Source organism: Gopherus evgoodei, unplaced genomic scaffold, assembly GCF_007399415.2.
Source record: "Gopherus evgoodei ecotype Sinaloan lineage unplaced genomic scaffold, rGopEvg1_v1.p scaffold_349_arrow_ctg1, whole genome shotgun sequence".
Taxonomy (NCBI): domain Eukaryota; kingdom Metazoa; phylum Chordata; order Testudines; family Testudinidae; genus Gopherus; species Gopherus evgoodei.
In genome coordinates, this window is record NW_022060015.1 from 10,091 (window position 1) to 22,507 (window position 12,417).

The window sequence follows — 12,417 nt, forward strand, 5'->3', positions numbered from 1 at the left end:
GTGGGGCAGCGTAGTGGGGCTGGGGGCAGCACGGAGCAGGCAGGGCCCAGGTGGGCGGGGGGCGGAGACACACGTGGGGCAGACACACTCCTGCCAGGAGCTGCCTGGTTCACCCCTTGCCTGGGAGCTGCAGGAGGGGCCCAGATCATGGCTCGGCTGCAGAGCTCGGAGCCCAGGCTGGGCCCACGAGCGAGGGGATGGGGGAGCTGAGGGTGTAGCAGAGGTTGGAGCCAAGAATTAGTTGGAGATGGGGTTGTGCCACTTCCGCTTGGTGGCAGGGGGGCCCTCTGGCTTTTTTTTTTTGCTCCGCCCCCCGCAACCCAATATTTCATCTTTGACATCTGGTCACCCTCGCCTGATATGAAGGAGGATGTCTGGACCAAGGGGCCAGGGACTGGCCTTTGCTAGAGAAACCACTGTCAAGTTTTAGCCAATTAGGACAAGTCAGCAAATAAGAACAACCTCAGGTATCAGTAACTGCTACAGGTTGCAAATTCCTACATGCAGCAGTTTCTGGCACTACACCTGCGCAGCTCTGCTCCCCGGCTCTTCTCGGGCTCCTGCTCTCTCCTTAGCTCTGCCCCACTCTCGTCCAGGCAGTTCCAGCTCACATGGAGGATGGGACCCCCTGGCCTGGTGACTCCCTCATTACACTGCCTGGCCTGTCACTGCAGCTAACTTGGAGCTTTGGCCAATCCCCATTGTCCCTGGAGACTATCAGTCTCAGGGTCCTGATTTCCCATTGATCCTTCCCCCTTCTATTGGTGCTGGGAACTAGCCAACCAACCCCCCCAACACACAAAGTTTTAGTAAAGGGCCAAGAGCCCCCTTACACAAGCCAGCCCCATGAGGGTCACCGATGTGCAGAGAAGGCAGCACAAGCTGGTCCCATGGTGTAACGGGCAGCACTCAGGACTCTGAATCCTGTAATCTGAGTTCAAATCTCAGTGGGACCTTGTGTTGGCTTGTGGTCATAGGCGGCAGGTTATATACATTTGTGGTGCTCGGGCTCCAGGAATATTCAGGGCTGGGGGCCCTGCTCCAGCAATATTTGGAGCTGGGTCTCTTCCCCTGGCCTTGGCCCCTGCCTGGCACCCTTCCCCCTGCCGCGCTGCGTCCCTGCCTGACAAAAAGCAGCGTGCGCCTGTCCCCTGCCTGCTCCTGCTGCTGGAGTAGAGGGATTCTGGGCAGAACTGCTGCCCCAGAGTCCTAGTGCAGGCTGCCCTGATCTTCTCCAACACCCCCAACCCTGAGCTCCCTCTGAACCCTGATACTCTGCCCCAGTCCTGAGCCCCCTCCTGCATCATGGACCCTTTATCCTCAGCCCTACGCTCCCTCCCAGAGGGTACACTCCTTCCCACCCCTAGAGCCTGCACCTCTCACCCCTTCCTACAATCCCACCCCCTGCCGTAGCCTGCACCCAAACTCCATCCTAAAGCCTGAACCCTGCACCCCTCCTGCACCCGAATCCCCAGCCCAGGATCTGCACACCACAGACCTCCCCCCTCAACCCCCCTCCCAGAGCCTTAGGCAGGTGGGGGTGGAGTTTGGGGGGGTGGGTTCTGGGCACCACCAAAATTTCTACAAACTTGCCACCCACCCATGCTTGTGGCAATGCCCCAGAGCTCAACTCCCCTGTCTCCAGCTGTGTAAGAGTGAATCTTCCCCCTCCTGCTGGGTGACTCACACCTCCTAGAACCAGGTCTTTTGCTGGGGTGGCCACAATGGGTTGGGGCTCTAGATCTTGCTACCCTGATAGTTGGGATTCTTGCTGCTGCACCTGATGTTCACAAGCTTGGCCCTTGTGCTTCCTACCACACTTTTCCTCTGGCCCACATGGCGCTTGAAGAAAGGAGTGCCAGGGCTGGGATTAATAGACAGGGCTTGGCAGGAGGGAGGAAGAGTCCCAGGCTGGAGCCCCACACACCTTCCCTCCTCCGGGCACCTAGAGCAGAGGCAGCCCAGCTCTGTCCGCTGGATACCTCAGCAGAGTAGGTGAGTTCATGTAAATACAGTCTGGTCCCAAAGCCTCCTCCCAACCCTGGTCATCACTAGCTATCAGGGGAGAGCTCATTCACACCTCAAATCATCATTTGAAATTCTAAGCTTGGCCAACACTGCCGAAGCCAATGCACCGACATTGTCAGCAAACACAACAGCTGGGTTAGGAAACCCGGCTTTGTCCAGACTTTCCAAACCTATTTGACTTTCTCAGGTACAAGTAGTTTTCATACGTTGTATCTGCTTTTAAAGTGTGTGTTAACGTTTCAATTTCCATTCAAATTTGCAACCAATGACAACATTGGCAGCGCTGCATGTAACTACCTGACCACTGAGGGAGGGGGTGTTGGGGAAATTCGGGGAAGGGGGTGCACAGCCCCCTGACTGGGGGGCGTATAGGGAATGCCCAGTTTCACTGAATTGAGTCTCCTACTGCAGCACCTCAGTAGGTTACATCAGAGAGGAGCTGCAGTGTCTAGGCAGTGGGATGCCTGTGCCTTTAAGAGCCCAGCCCTGGGAAGCCCATGCTGAGAGGTGCTGCCTGTGAGAGGGGAAATAAAAAAGCCCTCTGCTCCCCTCACCCATGTTTGCAAACACTGGAGTCTCAGCCCACCGGGATAACTGTTACCCCTCTGTCCCTGCCTGTGCCAGGGTTTAACCCTCTGGCAGCGCCTCCCTCTGGGCTTAACTCCGGCTCCTTCCCCCCTCCCTGACTTTGCTCTTCAGTCCCTCTCCTAACTCTGCCTCCAGCTGCTTGACCCCCCAACCAGTCTATTTCCACTCCCTGCTCAGATCCTGGATCCCCTCCTCTGATTTGGCCCCCTTGGCCCCTTTTTAATCACTGTAAAAAGTAGGGGGTGCTGGGTCCCATTCTCGGGAGGGGGCGCGCTGGGCGCCTGGCCCCTGCCTGCCCAATGCTCAAAGTGCCCCACAATCTTGTGGATGTTTGCCGAGTGCTGCAGGGTCACCAGAAGGGAGAGAGACGCGGTTAGGAGATGATGCAGCCAAGGATGCCTCACCCTACACTGAGATGCAGCCACCTCTAGGGTGGGTTGCACAGTCAGCAAATGAATTTGGAACAGAAAATGCACTGAAAGGACCAAGGCAGCTGCAGGAGGTGGAGAAAACTAGAAAAAGCAGGAGCCTTGGATCCCAGCCCCACCCCTCCCTCACTCTACCCACTAACCCCCCTCCCCTCCCAAAGTTGGGGGGAGAACCCAGGAGTCCTGGCCCCCAGCCTTGCTCACCACCATATTCCATCCAACTGCTGCCCCGCCAATTGCAGGGCACTGCCACGGGCCACACCAGGGCCTGCTTGTTTGCACAGGATGTGCAACACCAGTGCCCCACGGCGGGGAGAGATGATGCTAAGGGAGAAGCAGGCAGCAGACACCCCGACGACAGAGAAAGAAATGCTAGGGTGCAGCATGCTGCAAGGAGTGAATGGGGTTGGCAGGGAATGGGAGGATCTTCCCTCACAGCAGGTGCGTCTGTCCCCCTTCCAATTCCTCCCCAGCCCTACCCCAGCCCAGGCTAATCCTGGCCCAGCTACCAGGGTTAAATTTGGCCTGGATTCCCCAGCTGCTGTGGGAGGGGCATGGGGCTGGGGAGCATGAGCCTCTACTCCCCCTTCCCCAGACACAGTTGCATGGGAACTGACCAAAGGAGCCTGCAGCACTGCTGCCTAGAGGAAACTGAGGCACGAGTTAGTGACAGACACATCATGGCTCTCCTCATCCTCATTCTCTTTTCCATATACAACCCGGGTAGGGGTGGGGGTAAACTCAGGGCAGTTGCATAGTCGACCTGTGGAACTCCTTGCAAGAGGATGTTGTGAAGGCCAAGAGTATAACAGGGTACAAAAAAAGTACTAGATATATTAAAAGAAGATAGGTCCATCAAGGGCTATTAGCCAGGGTGTCCCCAGCCTCTGTTTGCCAGAAGCTGGGAATGGGCAACAGGGGATGGATCACCTGATGATTCCCAGCTCTGTTCATTCCCTCTGGGGCACCTGGCACTGGCCACTGTCAGAAGACAGGAGGATACTGGGCTAGATGGACTTTGCGTCTGAACCAGTCTGGCCGTTCTTATGTCTCCCTTGGAGCAGCAGTGACACCCAGTGGGCAGTCAGAGTAATGCACAGAAGGTGTTTTGCTTGGCGCAGCAGTGACACCCATTGGCCAATCCGGGTAACACACAGATCATGTTTCCCTTGATACAGCAGCAACACCCACTGGTCTGGTGACGTAATGCACAGCGTGTGTCTTCCTTCTACGAGCAGTGACACCCAGGAACCAGTCACGGTAACGCACAGAGTGTTTCCCACCAATCTGGGTAAGGCACAGAGCATGTTTCCCATGGAGCAGCAGTGACACCCAGTGACCAGCAGGGGTGGCATCAGACTCTTCTTGTTTGGTGGGGGACTGAGGTGGGCTAGACCAAAAAAATTGGGAGCTGTGCCCCGCATCACCTGGCCCCACCCTTCACGGGGGCCATGACTCTGCTCCTTCTCAGTTAATGGCCAGGCTCATCTCCTCTCCCCCCGGCCAGATTTACAGCAATACAACCTTTATTAAAATGAAAGGGTTTACTTTAAATAATCTAAATCTGTCCAAACTGTAGTATTAAATGCAAAGTTCTTAAAGATTCCATCAGTAACCAAACCTAAATGAAAAATTGAAACCATAAACAATGCTTAATTTAAAACCCAAACGTTAAGAAAAACTTTGTGTGTAAAAATAAAAACTAACAAATGCTGTAAATTAATAATTTCAACATTTTATCAAAAAAGGTGTGCTACAGGAGAATGATAAAATAACATAAAATAAATAAGCCTGACCACTGAAACCTCCTGTAAAGAAATTGAATCCTTGAATACTAGCTAAATCTGTATAAAATATGCAGAACTATGTCAAAACTGGTGTTGCAGGTCAGCCATTCAAATCCAGCAAATGTCAATTAAAAGCTCCATTCCAACTAAAAAAAACCAGAACAACCCAATAAACCAAAACGGTCACAGCCTGAAACAAACCTACACAGAAGCAAAATTAAACCTGTACCAACACTGGAACAAACGATGTAAATTTCTAATTCTAACTTCTTGTTTCTCCCAGGAGGAAGGTGTTTTGCACCCCAGTAACCAGGCTGTCACTGCAGCTTTCCTTTCACTAAACAAGATTTTTACCAAATATAAATTGCCCTCCAATTTCTCTAAGAGAAATTGAAATTGTTTCTTTGCACTAATATCCCAAGTGTGCAAATCCATCCCTTCAGAGAGGGGCAGCTCTAGGCACTAGGCACCAGCAAAGCAAGCACCTGCTTAGGGCAGCCCATTTGCAAGGGCGGCATGGGAGTGGAGAGTTGCACTGTGACTAGTAGGGAGACCATATTTTAACATTCAAAACACAGGTCACTCCAGGAGGAGGGAAGCCCCACCCTGCCACCATCCACTCCCTCCGACTGCCCCCCACAGAAACCCCAACACATCCAACTCCCCCCTCTTCTCCCTGTCCCCTGATCACCCCCTCCTGGAACCCTTGCCCCTAACTGCCCCCCAGGACCCCACCACCAATCTAAGCGCCACTGGTCCTTGTCCCCTAATTGCCTCCTCCTGGGACCCCTGCCGCTAGGAACCCCAACCCCTAATCCTCCCTTCTCCTTGTCCACAACTGCCCTCTCCTGAGACCCTCCCCAACTGGCCCCCAGGACCCCACCCACTACCTGTCCCCTGACAAACCCCTGGGACTCCCATGCCTATCCAACTGCTGCCTGTCCCCTGACTGCCCCCACCCCGAACCTCTGACCCATCTAACCTGCCTTTCTCCCTTCCCCCCAAACCTCCGCCCCATCCAACCCCCCCGCTCCCTCTCCCTTGACTGCCCCCCTGGAACCCTTACCCCTTCTCCAGCCCCCCAGCCCCCTTACCACAACTCAAAATTCAGGAGTGCTCAAGCTCAGTTTGGGCAGCTGGTACTTCATTTCTCCCAAATCAAATATACTGATCCACTGTAACTTGCTGTAGAAAAAGTAGGATAAAATTGAGCAAGAAATGCCCCCCAGTGGTTATTAGGACTGGAACTGCTATTTTCAACAGCCATTGCCTTTTTGTTTGTTTGTTTAAAAGGAAGACAGTGATATTGCATTGGCAAATTCCCCATAGAAAGAAAGAGTGGAACAATAGAATAATAAAGGCACCTCAACTGTTCCACTTTACTGCACTTCTATAACCATGTGGGAACCAATCCTGTCTGTGTTTTGTGCACATCCAAAATTCCTCCTGAATGACCTGCCCTGGGAGCGAGTTACCAGTGACCCAGGGTTGCAGCTGAAGGAGGGTGCAGGTTGGGGGGGTAGAGCCCAGGGTTGGGGCAGCAGGAAGTGTGTGTGGGGGCACTGGTGGGGGGGAAAGGGGGAAGCCTAGCGCTGGGGCGGCAGGGGGTGTGTGTGTGAGGGGAGAGCCCAGGGCTGGGGCAGCAGGCAGGTGCAGGGGGGAACCACAGGGCTAAGACAGAGGGCAGTCAACATTTTTTTTTGCTTGGGGCAGCAAAAAACCTAGAGCCATCCCTGCCCTCAGAGCAGCCTCACACCCTGAGCCCAGGGGAGAATCTCAACTGGTTTGTGCATTTATAACCCTGGGGCCTGAAGCTGATGAGAGAAAGGGAAGTGAGCCATCTTGGAGCTTTCCGATACCACCTGCGGGGAGCACAGGGATTTGACTGAGTGACATCCTGGCTAATTTTCACCTTGTTCTCCACCAGCAGGGTCCACTGGAGAGCTCCAGAGTGACTTGACCATGGCAGCACCCTATTTACATATTAAAAGCTGGCATTTTGGGGCTATTGAGGTGCAATGTGAGTACTTTTGGAGTTGGGACCCACATGAGAAGGGATGTGGACAAACTGGAAAGAGTCCAGCAGAGGGCAATAAAAATGATTAGGGGACTGAGACACATCACTTATGAGGACCTACAGGCCATATCCTGTATGTTAAGCTAAGGCAAAGTGAGCATATCTATATTGTGACCTTTTACTCAGAGAGGAAAATCGACCTTTATCATGTTACTTAAACAGATAAGTACCCATGCCTGTCCAAGACCTTTACCTAGACCAATCGACAATGGAGAATGGCATAGGGTTTTTTTCAGTGTTGTACCCACAGATTTAACAGGTACAACACAAGGTAACTTATGTGCATATGTACATGTCATCAACAAGCACAAACATACTAGCCTAGGAAGTAAACGTACCCTAATGTTTTGTGGGTGATGAATGAAATTTGGGCATAGGAGAAAGGATTTCCGGCCCTTGTGCCCTATAAAAGAGGTAACCCACCTCGCTAGAGCACTTTGCTCTATCAGTCTGACTTACTTCCTCCACTCTCTCTCTATGTACTATCAGCAGGCTGTACTTGTTCTTAAACTTTAAGTTTCAAGGGAACTAGGCTAAGTTCGGTTTCCCTACGTTTTTAGTCTTTATTAGGTTTTGATTTTAAGTTTAACATATTCAAGTAAACCCTAAGTAACACCAGCTTTTTCTAAGCACTGCATCTTTCAATTAAGAATTGAGAAACCTGAACTGCAAGGCTGGTCCTGTGTCTCTTACCACCAGGTTGTCAAGGAAGGCTGTGAGTATATTAACCAAAACTTTGTTGCATATAATGCCATATGTATCTTATGAATAGCAGTAATGCAAATGTAACTTTGTAACTCAAATTAAATAAAATGTAAGCTAATCAATTAAATTTTCATCAAATTATCCAAATTAATATTATTAGTATACCCTAAATCAGGCTACATGGGACAGAGAGTTGGAGTGCAGAGGGATGAAGGCACTGGCTCTGGGGGTGCAGGCTCTGGGGTGGGGTTAGAATGAGACATTCAGGGTGCAGTACAGGACTCAGTGTTAGGATAGAGAATTGGGCTGTGAATGCTCTGGAATGAGACCAGGAAAGAAAAAATTGAGATGCAAGAGAGAAATCAAGCTAGAGCAAAAAGCAGAGAAGAAATGTGTGATTTGAGCTGCAGAGGGAGGAAAAAACCTCTGCCTGTCCCCTTTCACCAAAGCATCTAAGAACCAGATGAGAGACATCTCTCCCCCACTGCAACAACAATTCCAGTTGACCTGGACTGAGGAAGGAAATCTTCTCCTTTGCAGCACTAGCAAACCTGGACTGAGTCATGAACACCTCTCCCCCTCCAATCTGGTGTTCTTGGCCTGGGACATGGGAAGGGCTCCTCTCTTCTCCATTTGGGACATGGCGGGATGAGAGAAGTGACAGGGCTTTACGGGAAATAATTATTTGCCTGATTCATGTGCAAGTGCTAGTTCTTGTTAACCCAAACAAATGGTGATGCCAGTTTGGATGGTCTGGGAGCAGTCCCATACCAGGAAGTAGAAGGAAATGTAAATCTGTAGGCTTTGCCAGCTGAGGACTGTCTGATAGCGAAACTCACTATCCCATCCACCAGCAGCAGTTCTTGGTCTTGAAATGGGCCATCACTGAAAAATTTCGAGACTACTTGTGTGGTGCTCAGTTTCAGGTGTGGACAGAGAACAATCCACTGACTTATGTGTTAACAAGGGCTAAGCTGGATGCTACAAGGCAGAGATGGGTGGCTACTTTTGCTAGCCATAACTTCACATTCAATACCAATGAGTTGGTATAATAGGGATGTGATTTATCAGGACCACCAGTTCTTGGCTGGGGGCAGGATGTAAGCCGGGTGAGAATGAACTCTACCCTGACAACTGTTGGTGATCTGTTGTAAAGGCCTTTTGTTGCTGATCTGCATGGTCACACCCACCCCGCATTGCATGATGGGGGTGCTTGTCCAAAGGGTCATTTCGGCTGCTGTGGGATCCCCATTCTCTTTCTTATTAGGGCAGGGGTAATAAAGTGCAGTTATTCCAGTGATATGAATCAAAGACAGTAGAACGGAACTTAGCAGTTCATGATTTTGGGACTCACCTGAACCTATATAAAACTCGTTAGGCAAGGGATATGGGTTCCAAAGCATAGTGAAATAAGAGAGATTGAAAAAGAATGTTTGCAGCTATTGGTTTCTTATGAAACTTCTAAATGTGCATTTTATGTCCTTTGTATCTATCTAGTTTAAAAACAGCTCTTTTTATAATTCTAATACATATTTGGTTCTATGCCACAGGTGTAAAATTAATGACTAAATGTAAATTTTTAGACATACATAAGCTGCTGAGCTTTGATCTCATTTCCACACTAAAAGTTGTAAACAACTCCATGGTTGGTGAAAATGTTCCTTACCACTCAGACAGCAAGAAAATTTTGCAGACTGGACTCTGGAAGATCAGCTGTGGGACACAGCTTTTGTGACACACTAACTATCTCTGCAACCAGATTTTTAGTCACAGATCAGCAGGTGGGTTTATGCAAATTCTGGACTCTGGGACCAGAGCTGGGGTAGGACACAATTTTTGTGGCACATGCACCAGCTCTGCAACCAACCTTTGCTACCTCACTCCATAACACCAAACACACAGCAGTCTTTTACCTCTCAGAACCAAAAACATACCCTGAAAAAGACCCAACAGCATAAGCTTAAAGCAAACAACTGCAGCACTAACAACTCAAAAAGATTTAAAAACACTTCTGTCTTTACACACCAGGAACAGCAAAAAGAAAACCAGCAGCCACAAAGACAGACCAACAATGACCAAACAACCATCAACATCTACCTCCCACAAGCTTTGGGTGTTTGGAACCCAGACTCCTTAATGGGTGAGTACTTTACAGGCGAGGGTGAAGCTCTCAGGCCTCAAATGCCAGGTACAGTTGCTCTCTCCTTGATCCAAAATGAACAGGAAAATACACTGCATTACTCCTGCACCAATAACAAAGAGACTGGGGATCCCACAGCAGCTGAAATGACCCTTTGGACAAGCACTCCCGTCATGCAATCTGGTGTGGGTGGAACCATGCAAATGACATCAGCCTCAAAAGGCCTGTACAACAGATCACCAACAGATGGCACGGTAGAGTTCATAGCGACCCTGCTTAAACTAGATTGTGGCAAAGATTCAAAAACACTGAACGTTCAAACTCACCAAAGGCGGGTCAATCCATCCTCATCATCGTATCCGCTCGTTATACTCCACACCTGAATGTGGCCCTCACATGGACAACATACCCTCCCAACTCAGTGTCTGAACGTTAACCTTTACCCCCAGTCAGGGCTATTGCAGATTATGTATTCCTTATGCCACCCGATTTTAAACCGAACTAATCTGTAATCTGTACGTTGTGCCCTGATCACCAGAAACTTCTGCGCCTAAACGCTGTATCGTACACTTTTTTTTCTTTGAACGTCATCTTAATAAAATGTTGACTTTTGTTCGAGATCCCGGCTCCTCTTCCTTTGCAAGGCGTGTGCCTGCAAAGGTTTTTGTCTGCTAAAACAGCAAGGGGGGCCGATTCAGCCAGAGGCGCTTGCCTGCTGCAGACACGGATCCAAGGCTGAACGTCATCCCCCACCAGCTGAAGGCTTAACTGAGAACAGTTTACCAAGTGCTCCCATCTCTGGCACTCAGCCACCCAGCTCCCAGTGGGGTCCAAACCCCAAATAGATCCATTTTACCCTACAGACACTGTAAAATCCTGTGACCAGGGCAGCTACCTAGCAGCCTGAGCATCTGCCTGCCAGCGTGAGAGCTCGTAAGGCACTAATCTGGATAGTGCCGGCTGGATAGTACAGCTGTGAAGAGCCAGCAGAGTGGCGCAGCAGAAGTGTTCTAAGCCCATAACCAAGAGGTTGATGGATTGAAACCATCCTCTGCTACCTGTGTGCTTGTTTCTTTTCCCTCTGGGCCTTCCAGCGAGGCAGTGACCAGCACAGCGGCAAGAGGTGGCTGAGGCAGTGGCCTGCCAGGGAGCTCTCTGGCTGCCTGGGCTGAAGACAAGAGGGAGGTCTGGGCATGGCAAGGGCCTCCTGTTCCAGAATGAGGCTGCTGGTCCCCTTTTCCCACCCTCCCTGGCGGGCTGCCGGAGAACACGAGGGAGGCTCTCGGGGTGCTGGGCAGCGCTGTGTGGCTGTCAGGGGAAAGAGCCGAGGCTACCGACTCGACCTGCCATTGACTCGCGTGGCTCTGCGTGCCGTCAGCTGGGGCGGGCCAGGCTGCGCACATGACTCAGGCTTGGGCAGCATGGCCGCTCTTTCCTGACGAGGCATGAGGCAGGCCAAGAGCTTTGCACAGCCTACAGAGAAGTGGGAGGGAGGCTTCTTTCAGCCGGTGTGTCTCAGCCGGTGTGTCTCATCCGCCTCTCCCTTGCCACTTGGGCGGAGGCAGGAAGGGAGCAAAATGTTCCTGGCTGAAAGTTTTTGTGCTCTGCCTCAAGGATTAAGCCTGAGCCTCCGGCACAGCTGCTGGGAGATGGGTTTCTGAATGGTATCCAGCACACTCTTTGGGCCACCAGCTGAAAGCACTGAGGCCAAGAGGCAGTAAAATGGGACTTTTGAGGCTCCCTGCAGGCCTCAGGAAAGCAAGGAAGTAGCACGGGCTTATCACCATCCCCAGGTGGGCTCAAACCACCATCCTTTTGGATAACAGCCAAATGTGCTAGCCCATTGCACCACAGATGGGCAAGCCTGTATGAAGTCCAAAAGTTGGGAATCAGCTCAGGGTATGCTCTAGCATATGCATGCAGCTCTTAGACAAGCCACAGAAAGGAACTGGACTGGTATGCAGTGAAAGTTCTGTGGGAAGGAGCCGAAAAGAGCACGGGGGCTGCGGTACAGAGCTTGCACATACTTTCTTTGGCCTGTTTGCTGGGAGAGTTAGTAGGGTGAAATTCTTAGTCACAGGTCAGCAGGTGGGTTTATGCAAATTCTAGACTCTGGGACCAGAGCTGGGGTGGGGGGGTGGGGCAGAATTTTTGTGGCACATGCACCACCTCCGCAACCTCACTCCCTAGCACCACACACACAGCAGCCTTTTACCTCTCAGAACCAAAAACATACCCTGAAAGAGACCCAACGGCATAAGCTTAAGGCAAACGACTGCAGCACTAATAACAACAAAGAAATCGAATGGCATAACCCTAACCCTAAGGTGGTGGGGCTCCTCATGGTTGTGTGTTCCACACTTTGATCTCACCCACCATGTATCAAGTGTGAATTTCTCAGGCACTAGAATAGCCTTAACATGGAGTTATAGACATTCTTCTTGGGCATCCTGACTTTATCTTGCCACTCAGAGAAGCTGCTGTAACATGCAAACTCTGTAGGTCCTTTAGGGCTAACCCTAGCAAAACAGCCAAGATCCCTTGCTTATGCTTAGAAGGTGTGCGGTCTCCCTGAATCCAAGCAGCATCTGGGGTGGGGACAACAGTTTCTTCCTGACAGGGATTTTTATTCCATTCCCCGAGAGCTCAAGCTGATGGGGGCAA

At 50.9% G+C, this 12,417-nt stretch overlaps 1 non-coding gene across 1 annotated transcript; it reads left to right on the plus strand.

The window, feature by feature from the left end:
* The first annotated feature begins 884 nt into the window (after nt 1-884).
* TRNAQ-CUG lies at nt 885-956 on the plus strand. Its single transcript has one exon. It is a non-coding gene; the product is annotated as a tRNA-Gln (tRNA).
* The last annotated feature ends 11,461 nt before the right edge of the window (nt 957-12,417 follow it).